The sequence below is a fragment of the Trichosurus vulpecula genome, chromosome 1 (assembly GCF_011100635.1).
Source record: "Trichosurus vulpecula isolate mTriVul1 chromosome 1, mTriVul1.pri, whole genome shotgun sequence".
NCBI classification, from domain to species: domain Eukaryota; kingdom Metazoa; phylum Chordata; class Mammalia; order Diprotodontia; family Phalangeridae; genus Trichosurus; species Trichosurus vulpecula.
The window spans coordinates 111,713,819-111,728,301 of record NC_050573.1 but is presented as its reverse complement, the minus strand read 5'-3'; positions in this window follow the sequence as shown (position 1 = coordinate 111,728,301).

Sequence of the window (14,483 nt, the reverse complement as noted above, 5' to 3'; positions counted from 1 at the left end):
ATGTAGTTGAGAGCAACCTTAGCCCACTGGCTTCAGAGTGGGAATGGCCTCTTTCTTGAGTATCCTCTGGACTTTTGCAGCCTTCTATCTGAGAGTGAAGGACTCTGAGAGTGACAAACCTCCGTTACACATATACACACAAATATGTACACATGTACAGAGAGAGACAGAGGTAGAAATCAAGACACAGTCCTTACCCTTAGGGAGCTTATAATTGAATTGGGAAGATAAGCCACATATGCAACTAATTATGTAAGGGTAAGGTTTAATTATGTCAATCGATCACCTCACTCCATTTAACCTTTCTCCACGGTATGAGTTACAATTATCATAAAAGATAGAAAGCAATCAACAGACTCCACAAGAGGTATAATAAAAATGTCATGGGACTTTGGTGAAAGGAGGGATCCAGTTGGAGATTTCAGGGAAGTCTTTATGGAAGAGTTGCTATTTGGAACTGGAGATTTAAACATAGATTGAATTTCAAATGACTGAGAAAGGATGAAGTGAAGGCATTCATGATCAACTAGTAAATAATACGAAATAACTTCTTATGGAGAGTAGAGGAGGTGGATGATGGGGAAAGTCCAAAGTCAAAATACCTGGGGAAAACCAACTATAATTATAATAATAGCTAACATTTATATCGTGCTTACCATGCATCAGTCACTTTCCTAATGGCTTTACAGTTATTATCCTGTGTGACCCTCACAATAACCCTAGGAGTGAGGCACTATTTTTATCCCTACTTTACAGATAAGGATACTAAGGCAAACAGAGGCTAAGTGATTTTCCCAGAGTCAGATAGCTAATAAATGTCTAGAGACTAGCTTTGAACACAGGTCTTCCTGACTCCAGACCCAGTGCTGTATCCACTGAGCCACCTAGCTGCCTTCTGAGAAAATGGGCTAAATGAATTGCCCAAGATGACACACATGGTAAGTGTCTGAGTCTAGATTGGAATCAGGAAGACCTGCATTCAAATCTGGTTTCAGACCCTTAGTCACCTAGCCTGTGTTTGCCTCAGTTTCCTCCAGGTCTGGCACTCCATCCACTGTGACACTTAGCTACTGCTTGTAATATGGGCAGAAGAGATCTGAGCAACCCAGAGTCTGAACAAAGATACTGCATTTGAGGAGTTGGAGAGGGGCTGGAGCTGGTGGCCACAGAGAGCATGGGGGAGAAAGGAAAATGGGAAAGACAAAGGTTATCTATTTCGGGATTTTGCACTGGTCCAGCCCTGATCCTGAACTTTAAAAGAAAATTTAGAAAAATTATATTTGACCAATTGAATCTCCTTTGATTCCCACCATATATACCTTCTCACCCCTCACCTCCTTACACTGTTTTCCCTATCATTAGTCTAAGAAAGCAGAAACATTTACCAAAAAAAAGGTAATCATATATGTTTAAGAGCTTTTGAAAAGTTAAAATTCTTCATAAAATAAAAAATACTATTAATTTCCAGTGAATCAATATCTCCTCCATAAATGTGTATTCCCGTGAAAACCCTGTTCAAGGAGAAGACCGTAGCATTTCAAATTGAAAAGGAATTTGAACATCATCTAGTCCAAACCTCTCATCTTGCTTTTGAGGAAACTGAGGCACACAAAGAAAGGAAGTGACGTATCGAAGGTCACACCACTAATAAGCAGTTGAACCAGGTTTTGAATTCAGGTCTTCTGACTCCTGTTCCATCTGTCTTGCCACTAGACCACAGTCATTCAACCGCAGTGAGAATACTGAACCTCTCTGGCACACTATTTAGTTCTCATGAGGTACCCTGCTTGCTTCCCCTTCAACCTGCCTGATTTCTTTCAGACTCTGAGTGTCCTCAGCTTCTCATGACAACAGACATAGTCCTCTGTCACACATCTCCATGGAGAATCTGAAAGTGGCAGAACTGAAATGGACTTCAAAGATTCCCTACGCCAATCATCTCCAAACTCTTTGGGTCGTGCACTGTATCAGTCAAATATTTTAAGCACCTACCTCCAATATTTGTATGTGTATATTTATATGTTTATAAATTGCATAATTCATATACTGATGTACCCACAGCTGTGTACATTATTTAGTCGACTAGGTGGCACAACGATTGGAGCCCTGACCCTGGATTCAACAAGACCTGCTTCATGTTCAAAGCCTGCCTTAGACACTTTCTAGTGTGTGAGCTTCACAATTCTCTTAGCCTCTGCCTCAGTTTCCTCATCTGTATAATGAGGATAATAATAGCACCTACCTCCCAGGGTTATTGCGAGAATCAGATGAGATAAATATTTGTAAAGTGCTGTGTAAACCCTAAAACACTATGAAAATGCTAGATATTATTATGATGAATATGCAAAAAATAGACATTTAAAAGGATTAGCTAATTATGAAATAATATTTTGAAAATTATATTTTATTTATAAATGATACGTATTTTTGCTCCCACTAAAATATTATTCTTAATATTTTAGTGAGAGTAAAGTGATTAATTATGCTTCATTTTTTTATAGGTGCCTTGCCCCATATAGGAGTTGGGGAGGTGGGGAAAGAGAGAGAGATGAGTCAGTGATGCCTCCAAGGTTGTGAACCAGAATGATTGGAAGGATGGTTCCTGTTTAGTCATTTTCAATTATATCTGACTCTTCATGACACCATTTGAGGTTTTCTTGGCAAAGCTACTGGATGGCTTGCCATTTCCTTCTCCATCTCATTTGACAGATGAGAAAATTGAGGCAAACAGGGTTATGTGACTTGCCCAGGGTCATACAGCTAGTAAGTGTCTGAGGCAGGATTTGAATTCAGGTCTGACTCCAGGCTATACACACTCTATATACTGCATGACCTAGCTGCCCCATGCATCATTATTTTTAAAAATCCTGAACACTTTGTGATACAGCAATTTAAAGGTCAGATTCTGAGTTGAGTTCTTTTTATTTTAATACTTTGTCTTACTGGTTGTCAAAACTGCAAAAGACATATCAGAAGGATATATAGATCCAAATAGAAGAAGTGTCTTTGGCTGGGTTTACTAAATCATGATGTTCATTTTTCAATTCTATTCACCAGTTTTGCTTTATTAAAATTTGCCTAGCCAAGTGTCATCTTCCCTAATGTCAATCAGATTCTCTTACAGACTAGTCAAAAGGTTTCGCATATTTATATTTTTAACATATGGGTCAAAATCCACTGATACTTCATTTGGGAGATATTTTTTAACAGATTAGTTGATTTTCTTCCCTAATATTTTTTAGTGTAAAGACAGGAGTTTTTACAAGTGATATATCATCGTCAGCAACCCAGAGAAGAAAGGGTGGTCAACAGTTCCAAAGGCCACATAAAGGTCAATACGGATGAGGACTGAGAAAAGTCCATCATATTTGTCACTTAAGAGATCACTGGTAATTTTAGAGAGAGAATTTTTGTTTGAAAGAGAAGTCAAAAATATCAAGGAAGTTGAGACACTGGGGAGCTGGAAGGACTGTGAATGACCTTGACAGAAATACAGAGTGGGGTGCATTTAGGGAAGGGAACGATGGTGTCACGAGATATGCAAAGATCACCACCCTTATCAATTCATCCTGCAGCAGCCTGCCAGTCATAAGGTGATCTTAAAGACAGGAGGTAGGTACACAAGTGGTAGGGAAGGGTGGCAGACAGGCTTTCTCTTATAGTGAAGGCACACCAGGGACCACAGTCCTCCCTGAGGGACTGAGGTCTGTCAGCACAGTGATGGGAAGCCTTCTGGGGGAGGAGGTAGAGTATGGGAGTATTGTGGGATAGAGTTAAGAGTGCAGAATCATGTTTGACACAAGCTCAGAAATGGCTATTTCAGGAAGGTGACATGTATGACCCTTTCTCAGTCTTGATCCTTCTTGATCTCACCACAGTCTTTGAAGTTGTTGGTCACCCTCTTCTAGATACTCTCTTCTCTCTCTGTTTTTGGGACACTGGTTCTCCTCCTGCTGATCTGAATGCTCCTTCTCAGTCTCCATTGCCCAGTCTTCATGCAGGTCACACCCACTAATCTGGGGTGTCCTCCAGGGCTCTGTCCTGGGCCCTCTTCTCTTCTTCCTGTATGCTACTTCACTTGATGACCTCATCAGTTCCATGAAATCAATTATCATCTCTTATACCGATGGTTCTCAAAGCTACTTATTCAGGCCTAACCTTTCTGCTGATCTCTAGTCTTCCATCTCCAACTGCCTTTCACACATGTCAAACTAGATGTCCAATAGATAACTTAAATTCAACATGTCCAAAACTGAACTCGTTATCTTCCCCCACCCCATGCCCTTCCCACTTCCAAGCTTCCCTATTACTCTTGAGGTCACCACCAACTATCCAGTCCCGCACTGTGGCAACCTAGGTGTCATCTCTGACTCCTCACTATCACTTACCTTCCCCCAATCCAATATTTTGCCAAGACTTATAGCTTTGACCTTTGTAATATCTCTCAGATCACCGCTTTTCTTCTCAGATACCACCACCATGCTGCTCCAGGCCCTCATATCATCATGCCTGGGCTATGACAGTGGGCTGCTGGTTGGTCTACCTGCCACAAGTCTTTCTCCACTCCAGTTCATCCTCTACTCAGCCATCAAAGCGATTTCCTAAAGTCTGACCATGTCATTCGCTACTCAATAAATTCCAGTTTCTCTCTATCATGCTCAGTATTCAATACAAAATCCTGAGTTCAAAGCCCTTCACAACGTATCCCCCTCCTACCACCTTTCCAGTCTTCTCACAGCTTAAGCCTCACTACATATTCTTTGGGCCACTGATACTGGCCTCCTTTCAGTTTCTTGAACAAGGTACTCCATTTCTCACCTCTGGATATTTTCTCTGGCTGTCCCCCATAATTGGAATGCTCTTCCTCACTTGACTCACTTCAAGTCTCAGCTAAATTCCTTCCTGCAGGAAACCTTTTCTAGTTCCTTTTAATTCTAGCACCTTCACTCTATTGATTATTTCTTATTTGTCCTGTTTAACTTGTTTGTACATTGTAGTTCACATGTTGTCTCTACCATTAGTTTGTGAGCTCCTTGAAGCAGAGACTATCTTTTGCCTTTTTTTATGCCTGGTACACAGCAGGTGATTAATAAATGCTTATTGCCTATTGACTCCTCAGAATAAGATTTCTAAATACATAAAGTAAGATACATAGTATTACAAAGGAAATCAGTTATATCAAAATACAATTATCAAAAAAATAATATTTAGAGACCTGCTGAAATGTCCACAGAACCCATATTAAGAACCCTTACCTAGAATCATGCCTGAATCAATGGAAGTACACAGGCCCCCACTTTGAAGGCTACTGCTCTATTACAACCCATTCATTTTGTAGATGAAGAAATTTAGATACAGAGTCATGAAATGCCTTTCTGAAGGTCACCAGTTAGTCAGTATGCAAAACTGGGTCTCATAGCTTAATATTCTTTCCCTGACATGACAATACAATGTGTCCACAATTTTTTTTCTTGCATCCCTACCCTATCCTTCATGAAATGGTATTGACTTAAGGACTTTGAACAGAGTAGAAGACCAGTAATGGCTCCTCCTGAGGTCCCTCCATCTATTTCCCTATTTTCTAAGAGCATCTGGGTTCCCATAGAGCCATCATGCTCTCCCTAGAGAAGAACTCTCCCCTCTGCTTACAACACCAACATGTTTAGCTTCTAAGGGGCAAGGGAGAACCCATTTTGTGTAATTAGTTCCAATGAAGACAAGATTGACTTCTTATAAAAGGGTATTTTGTAGATAAGCCCTTAACAGAGTCTCTACAATACCATCTTGTCCCAATAAAATACCTAGATACACCTGGACAGTGTCAAATCCAAATTAATATCTCCCCTAACACCTGGCACAAAACCTTGCACATTTTTCAATTAGTCAAGAATCTGTGGTTCCATCTGTATAAAATGATCCACACTCGAAAACACATCAAAACGTACCTATTATAATAGATAAGTCTTAAGGAGTTCCCTGCTCAGGGAGGTTATGTGTCACACACGGTCACACAGCTGGTCAGTCAGTACCTTCTGTATGTGAATCACTGTGCTAAGCTCCAGGAATATAAGCCAAAGACAATCCTTAGTTTCAAGGAGCTCATAGTCTAGCTGGTAAGTATCTGAGGCAGGACTTAAGCTTTGATCTCCTTCAACCTGAGTCAGAGGAGGTGCTCGATAAATGCTGGTCAAATTGAATTCTCTGCTAGAGACTTGGATAATAAAATTGATATCGTTATATTTCTGCAGTGCTTTATAGTTTATAAAGCTCTATATAACCCTTTCAGTGATGAACCTTTGGGTACTCATAACAAGCCGTTCATGTGTTCATTATCACTCCCATTTTATGTATGAGAAAACTGAGGCTCAGAGAGATTAAATGACTTGCCAAAGATCACACAGGTGGTCAATAGTAGAGTCATGATGTCAACACATTTTCTGATTCCAAATCTAGCATTCTTTCTATTTACTTCACATCAAATTCAAATTAGGTAAGCTTTTCGCAGAGTGACTCCAATGAGGCATAAAAATCAGGTGGCCATTTTCTTCCCTATTAAAAGTGTATTAGGTCAAGTCCCTTTTTAGTTTTGTAGGATCCTATCATCCAGTATACACACACACACACACACACACACACACACACACACACAGAGCTACCGCAGGTCAAACTCCAAGATGAGAGCCAAGGGCAGATGGCAGCATGTTATACTGGAAAGAACAGTGACTGTGGAAGCAAAGTCTGGATCCTGCACTTCATTTCCCTAGGCTTCCCAGGGGAGAGATCACAGAGTTTGGGAGGAGAAGGAATGTCGAAATGATGTTGGAAAGACCTGGTGAGACCATGTTGTTAAGAATTTTAAAAACTAAATAATGGAATTAATGCTTCTATCCTAGAGGCAATAGGAGGCCCCTGGAGTTAACTGAGATGATCAGATCTGCCTTTAAGGAAAATCACCGAGATAGCAATGCTAGGTGTTTAAAGGAAAGCAATCTATTTCCCCCAAATGATGGAGAGTCCTGGGTTTGAATTCCAGCTCTGACACGTACTGGCAGAGTAATCCAGAACAATTCATTTAACCTCTCCAGGCCTCAGTTTCCTCATCTATAAACTGGAGATGATACTTAAATGACTTACCTTACTGGGATGTCGAGAGTGAAAGACTTCATAAATTTTGAAGCTCTGGAAATGGAGAATGCTGAGCAAAATAAGATATATGAATGTAAGGGAGGACCATTGTGCGGAGAAAAAATAAAATGGACAGTTTCAAGAAACCTAGAAACACTTACATGGGCTGATATAGAGTGAAGTGAGCTGAACTACAAAACAATTTATACCATAACAATATTATTTTAAAAAAGAATGATTTTGAGACTTCATAACTCTGATCAATGCAATGGCCAACCATCGTAACCAAAAGACCAAAGATAAAGAATGTTGGCCATCCCCTGACAGAGCTGTGATATACTAAATGCACGGAATGGACCTGGCCAATTTAAGAATTTGTTCTGACTGTATATAATTATTATGAGGGTAGTTCCCACTTCCACCTCACCCTGATGTGGTGATGAGACCTGGACTCTGAACTTCCCCATACATTTCAGCAACTCAGTCCCTGGCATTTTGTCTAAGGCATCTGGCCCATCCCAACCTACCTAGATACTCAATAATTCTTTTAACTGCCCTTTCACTGTGGCTCTCTTACCACTTAACTCCTTTTGTTGTCTGCCCCTGGCCCACCCTAGGCCAGTTACCACTCTTTAATCCCATCTAGATCTTCTCACTGTCTTATTTTGTGTATAAGTACCAATCTTACTACCATTAAATTGCACAGACTCTTTTAGAACCTCACAGTTCCTATTGGTGTCACAATAGCAGACTCACTAGGAACTCTGCCAGCTCTTATTGGTGATACAATACTGCAGATTTACTAGGAATCTTGCCTGACATTCCGGTGTTATCATAAAACCTCGCCACTCTGACTGAAAGAAGGCTTGAGTAGTTGAATTCTTTTGAGGCAGACTTGCCCCGTACCCTTACATTTCAGGGTTCCCAGTACCCCAAACCACAACAACCCCAGTGGGAGAAGGATATGGGACAAAGAGAAAATAAATGATAATAAAAAATAAATTTAATTTTAAAACAAATAGGAGCTACTATTATTTATTGAGTCTTTCAACTCCTAGATTATTGTCAACAACCTCCTAACTGGTCTTGCTGCCTTAAGTGTCTCAACCCTTGAGTCCCTCCTACATATTGCTTCCAAGGTAATTGTCATTAAACACAGAAGTCTAGATGAGTAATCAAAAGAATTAAAAAATAAGTGGTCAAAGGCTATGAATAAATAGATCTCAAAAGAACAATTGCAAACTATTAACAACCATATAGTAGAAAGTGCCAATCACTAAAAGAGAGAGAAAGAGAGAGAGAAATCAAAAAAGCCCTGAGGTTTCACCTAACATCCAGCAAATTGGCAAAGATGACAAATGTTGCGAACAGTCACTGTTGAAGGGATTGTGGAAAGAAAGACACGCAAGTGCATTTTGGAAGAAGCTATGAATTAATACAACTATTTTGGAAAACAATTTAGAATTCTGTAAATAAAGTGACTAAAATGTCTGTATCCTTTGATCTAGAGGTTACATAGGCTTAAACACACAAGGAGACCATGGAAATATAGGCACTGTAAAAGCAAAAAAAAATTTTTCAATAAAAGCAATTTTTTAAAAAATATAACAGATTTGGCCATATACTTTGACCCCTACTTAATCAACTCCAGTGGCTTCCTATTACCTCTAGGACCAAATATAAATTCTTCTCTTTTCTTTTTAAAGCCTTACAGAATCTGGCCCCAACATACCTTTCCAGTCTTCTTGGACATTATTCTATCTCCCACACTTTGATCTAGCCAAACCGGCTTTCTCACTTTTTCTCACTTAGGATACTACGTGTCCCACATCCATGCCTTTTCATTGGCCATTTTACATGTCTGGAATGTGCTTCCTCCTTAACTCCATCTTATAAGAGTTCCTATCTTTCTGTAATATGCAGTTCAGGCACCATCTTCTGCATGAAGACTTTCCTGATCTTCCAAATGCTAATGCCCTCCTCCCTCTGAGACTATCTTTTATTTAACTGTTTCATTCACGCGCGCGCGCGCGCACACACACACACACACACACACACACGCTTGTGTACATTGGAGTCAGTTATAGAAGCCAAACTATGAAAGTCCTAGAACATCATTTGAGAAACTGAGAGCAAGGACATCAAACCAGGAAAAAGAGTTCCTGCAGTTTTTTCTACTTGATATAGTCCTTTAAGTCAGAAGTAGAAAGGTGGGAGGAAAGAAAAAAAGAGAAAGAGAGAGGAAGGAGGGAAGTAAAGGAAGGAAAGAAGGAAAGAAAGAAGGTAGGAAGGAAGGGAGGGAGGAAGGAAGGAAAGAAAACAAAGAGAAAAAAGAAAGATATATAGAAAAAAGGAGAGAGAGAAAGAGGGGCAAGAGGGAGAGAGGGAGAGAGAGGAAGGAAGAGAGAGAGAGAGAGAGAGGGAGAAACAATCCCTCCCTTACTTTCAAGAACCTTACATTCTACTAGATTATGAAGCACTCACTAACTCAGCCTCAGCTATGTTAATATTCCCTTCACTTTAGAGAAATCAGCTGTGCAGTAGCATAGGCTTGGCTATAAACAGCTAGTAAACATATGATCAAGGAGTAAGTTGAATCTTTTGCTTAACAGAAACTCTTCTCGCTGTCTATACTGTAGATGGACTAAGTCAGTTGCCCTCCAACAGTTCAGCTTGGAATGATAGTGATCTCCATTCAAATTGCAAATTGTTTCCTGGGTGGATGGTTTTAGGCCATTCTGGTACAACTGTTTGTTTGGAGAAGGCCACAAAACTGCTCTCAGTTTTTGTCCTAATCCTCGTATCTTCTTCCTCAAACACATCAGCTTATGAAAAATAACCGATACCAGGAACACAAATAGACACCAAAGGCCTGAAGGGATAAAATACTTTCTTAAATTTACTGGTTCCTAACTACATCCCACAAATATTATCTCCATTATCCTCCCTTTGATAAAGGCTAACATGACCTCTGGTGTCTATAAAACAAATGCGGCTTTGAATTTTTTAAAAGCTCTTGCTTCTGAAGAGAAATGGACATGATTTTCATTTTTTACCTTCTTCATTGAGCACACATCTAGGAGCCAGAGCCCCAAGTTTTTGTTTGCTTGCTTGCTTCTTTTCTTATTTCTCCCCTTTGTGGACATTTTTTCGTAACTCGATGTCCTGGGTGATATCAGTCATGAATTTCATTCATTCAGTAAACATTTATCAAGTGCCAACTAAATATAAAGCATTGGGTCTGGGACTGAGGGTTCAAAGACAAAAATCAAAAACAAACAGTACGTTCCCTTAAAGAACTTACATTCTAAGGGAGTGAGAGACAACTGTACACAGACTAATAAATATAAAATACATGCAAAGTAAATATAAAGTAAGTTTGTTGCTTTTGTGGAGGGGGGAGGGAGGAGACTGGTCGGATCTAGGAGAGCTAGTAGAATCAGCAAAGACTTGTAGAAGGTAGCACTTGGGATGATCCTTAAAAGAGGCCGAGGCTAAGGATTCTAAGAGCCAGAGGTAAGGAGAAAAAGCATTCCAGAACTAGGAAAAGGCACAGAGATTGAAGAGGGAATGCTATGTGTATGGAATACCAAGTAGGTTAGTTTGACAGGACCGGAAAGTATAAGAGAAGGAGTAACATGTAATCGGTTTGGAAAGATAGGTTAGAGTCAGATTTAAAGGAGTTTAAATATCAAACAGAAGAGTATGAATTTTATTGTAGAGATAATAGGGTGTCTCTAAAGCTTCTCAAGTGTCACCATCAGACCTATGCTTTAAGAATATCAATTTGGCAGCTATGCAGAGGATAGATTAGAGAAGAGAGATACTGAAAGCACGGTTCAGGTTAGAAACGATGAAGGCTCAAACTAGGGTGTGTGAGTGTGTAAATATGAAGAAAGGCACAGTTGTGAGAAAGACTGTGGAGGGGGAGGTGACAAGGCTTGGCAACTGATTGGATATGGAGGGAGGGGAGTAGTTAAGAGAAGATTGCTCCAAGGATGTGAACCTGGGTGATATAAAGCATGGCAGTACTGCCCCCCCCCCCATAGATATAAAGAAATTACAAAGGGTAATGGATTTGGAAGGGAAGAGAATGAGTTCTGTTTTAGACATTGAGTCTGAGATGCCTAGACAGCTAGATGGCACAGTGGATATAGCTCTGGGCCTGGAGTCAGAGAGACCTGAGTTCAAATCTAGCCTCAGACACTAAAATGACAGTGTAACAGTGGACATGTCGCTTAATATCTGTTTGTTTCAGTTTCTGCAACTATAAAATGTGGACACTAACAGCACCTACCTCCTAGGGATTATTGTGGGGATCAAATGAGATTTTATAAAACCCTTAGTATAATGCCTAGCAAATAGTAGGCCCCTAATAAATGTTTATTGCTTTCTCTTATCTTCGTGACTCCTAAAAGACATATAATGGGAAATGTTCAACTGTTCAACGGGCAGCTAGTGATATAGGATTAGAACTCAGAAGAGACAATGAAAGCAGTAGATAGAAAGAAGATAGATAAATAGATAAATATATAGATAGATAGATAGATAATGGAACCATACATGTATATATGTGATAAAACCAGAGGATTTGATCAAAACATGGGAAAAATTATAGAAGAGAGCACAGAATAGAGCCCTGAGGAAACCCAAACTTTAAGTGTGGGACATGATGATCCATGGTCTATGATCCAGCAAAGGAAACTGAGAAGGATCAACCAGGCGATTGGGAGGAGGACCAGGAAAGAGCAGTGTCATATAAAACCAAAGAGAGATACCCAAGAGGAGAAGGATTGCCTATAGTGTCAAATACTGCAGAGAGGTCAGGAAGGATGACTAATGAGAAAAGGCCTTGGATTTAGCAACCAAGAGATATTTAGTAACCTTGGAGAGAGAGATAGTAGCCATGTTGCAAGGCTTTGAAAAATAATTGAGACGAGATAAAGTGGAGACAAAGGTATGGACAGGTTCCTTTGTTTGTTTCTCCTAGAAGTCTGACTGTGAAAAGATCTATGACAGCCTAGAAAAGAATGCAGCACTTGCCTCCTTCCCTTTGCACACATTGTCCTCCCTACCGGGAATACTGTCCCTCCTTGTCTCCGTCTTTGGGAGCCTCCAACTTTCCACAAGTGAAGCACAGCATGAGAGCTTGATGCTTTTAATCATTCATCCAAGCTTGTATATTCTATGAGGGTTAGTAGGTGATTGGATGGGAAGATTAAAAAAAGAGTAGAGATAAGGAAGAAATCAGGATGACAAACCTGAATAACCGGGAGGATGATGGTGCTCTCAACGGAAAAAAGAGGGAGGAGTTTGAAGGAGGGTCAGGTTTAGGGAGAACAAGCTCCATTTTGGTCTTGTTGAGGTTGAAATGCCTCCAGAACATCTAGGAAGAGTTATCCAATAGAGAGTTGGTAATGATGGAAGAAGGACCTGGAAAGTAGGGCTAGGCAACTGAGGACGAATACCAGTCTCAGTTCATTCTCAACTTTAATACTCCTGATAATATTCTTAATAGGAAAAGCTATTACACTGTATTCAACTTCAGTTGCCTGATCCTACTTTTCAGGCCTTACTTCCATCTTATGTAAACATATTTCAAAATCTAAGCTGATGGATGAACTCCCCAAACACCCACAGCTCCCAGTGCTTCCCCATCAGCATCACTTGCTTTGATGCCATTAGAACCCTGATTTCAGGAGTATCCCTTCCCTCTCAGGCTGTATTTCTTATAGAAATCTAGACCATGGGGTATTATATATCCTTTGACCTCTTTGAAACTTGCTCTCTTAAAATCTAGGATCCATATCAGACTTTCCTGTTTTTTCCCTCATCATCTGTCATGAACTTGAAAGTGGATTGCTCATTTCCTTAAACAATATCCAATATTTCTTGTCTAGCATATAGTTAGTCCTTCCTTATTGGTTAGAATCAAGCTCAGAATAATAGTTCCCTGTAGTTGAGATGTTCTTAAACTGGGGTACATGACTCTGAATGAGGAAAAAATTACCCTTTCTTTCAATATTTTAATTGGTTTCTTTTTTAATTTTGCTGGGGGCATTAGGAAGACAGAAAAAAAGGGAAAAAATTAGTATCACCTTGGGCAAGTTGGTTTTGTTTTATTTTGTTTAGCTCCAGTCAGTCTGGGAGGGAATAGTCCTAATCAGAATCTAGACATTTGTGTGCCATAGGCAAAATTATGCCTTTTCTGTGGTACTACCCATCAGAGGAAGTCTTCCCTGTAACATATGTGTAATGGGGAGTTGAGGTAATGCCCAGACTACCTAAGATGTGGGAGAAATTATTATTTCTCTCTTATGTTAATAACCAATTATTGAATTAGGACCAGGATTTTTTTTTTCAGAAGCCTGTAGGTTGTTCAGTCTTGATCAGGATTGCTGATAATGAGATTGGTTTAACTTTCTTAATCTTGTTCAGATCCCACTCAAGTGGGAAAATCCATTGTGCTCTACTCAGGTCTTGGTGGAGGTAAATTCTTTGATTAAATTGCCCAAGGCTGGGGGTGATTTGGAAATAAATGGCATGATCAAAATCGCTTCCCCTAGCCCATCATTAGAATAGGTCCACCTCTCATTATAATATTCATTCTCTCTCATGACTAGTTAGCCAATCAGCGTGACTGCCACCCTCGGGAAAACCCACCCTGCCAAGGGCATATATAAGAGTTGAGTGGGTTCCATGAAGTGTCTGGCATTCGAGAGTGTCACTGATGTTTTTATTAATAATATGCTAGCATTATTAATAAAATTATTACCCAGAAACTATGTCTCCTGAATTTTTTAATCATCACAGATGACTTCATATAGCAGAAGATGCTAGGAAACTGCTTTTAAGAAACTGGAGGACTGAAACATGCTCTATTGGCCTCCCATGTGGCTGGGAGTAGCCTCTTTTTATTGGCTGTATGCAACCTCCCCCCACCGCTCCCCCTCTACCTTCCCCTCCCCCTCTCCCTCTTCTTCTCCCTCCTTTCAGGGCTCTGACCAAAGGAAGATACATTCAATGGCTGAAGGCTGCCTCCTTAACTTTGGGTTTAGAAGCCAGATTTCTTTCTCAAAAACCAAGCCTTAAACCCAATTCTCTCTGGAGCTCATACATTAGACAATAGGTCCCTGCCCTCCTAGCACAGAATGAATGCAAATACTAAATAGTAACTGTTTCTTTTTTGAACAAGAACCCTGAGGGTCTTCCCCTCCCAGTTTGATTTTTTTTTCCCTGAATTTTGATTAAAGGGTCCATCCCTTGATTAACTTCTTTGCCAAATGGGTATTACCTCACTCAAAGTGAGAACCTGAAAAGACCTTAGCCTAAAAGGGCCAGGGTCTCCCATTGCATCA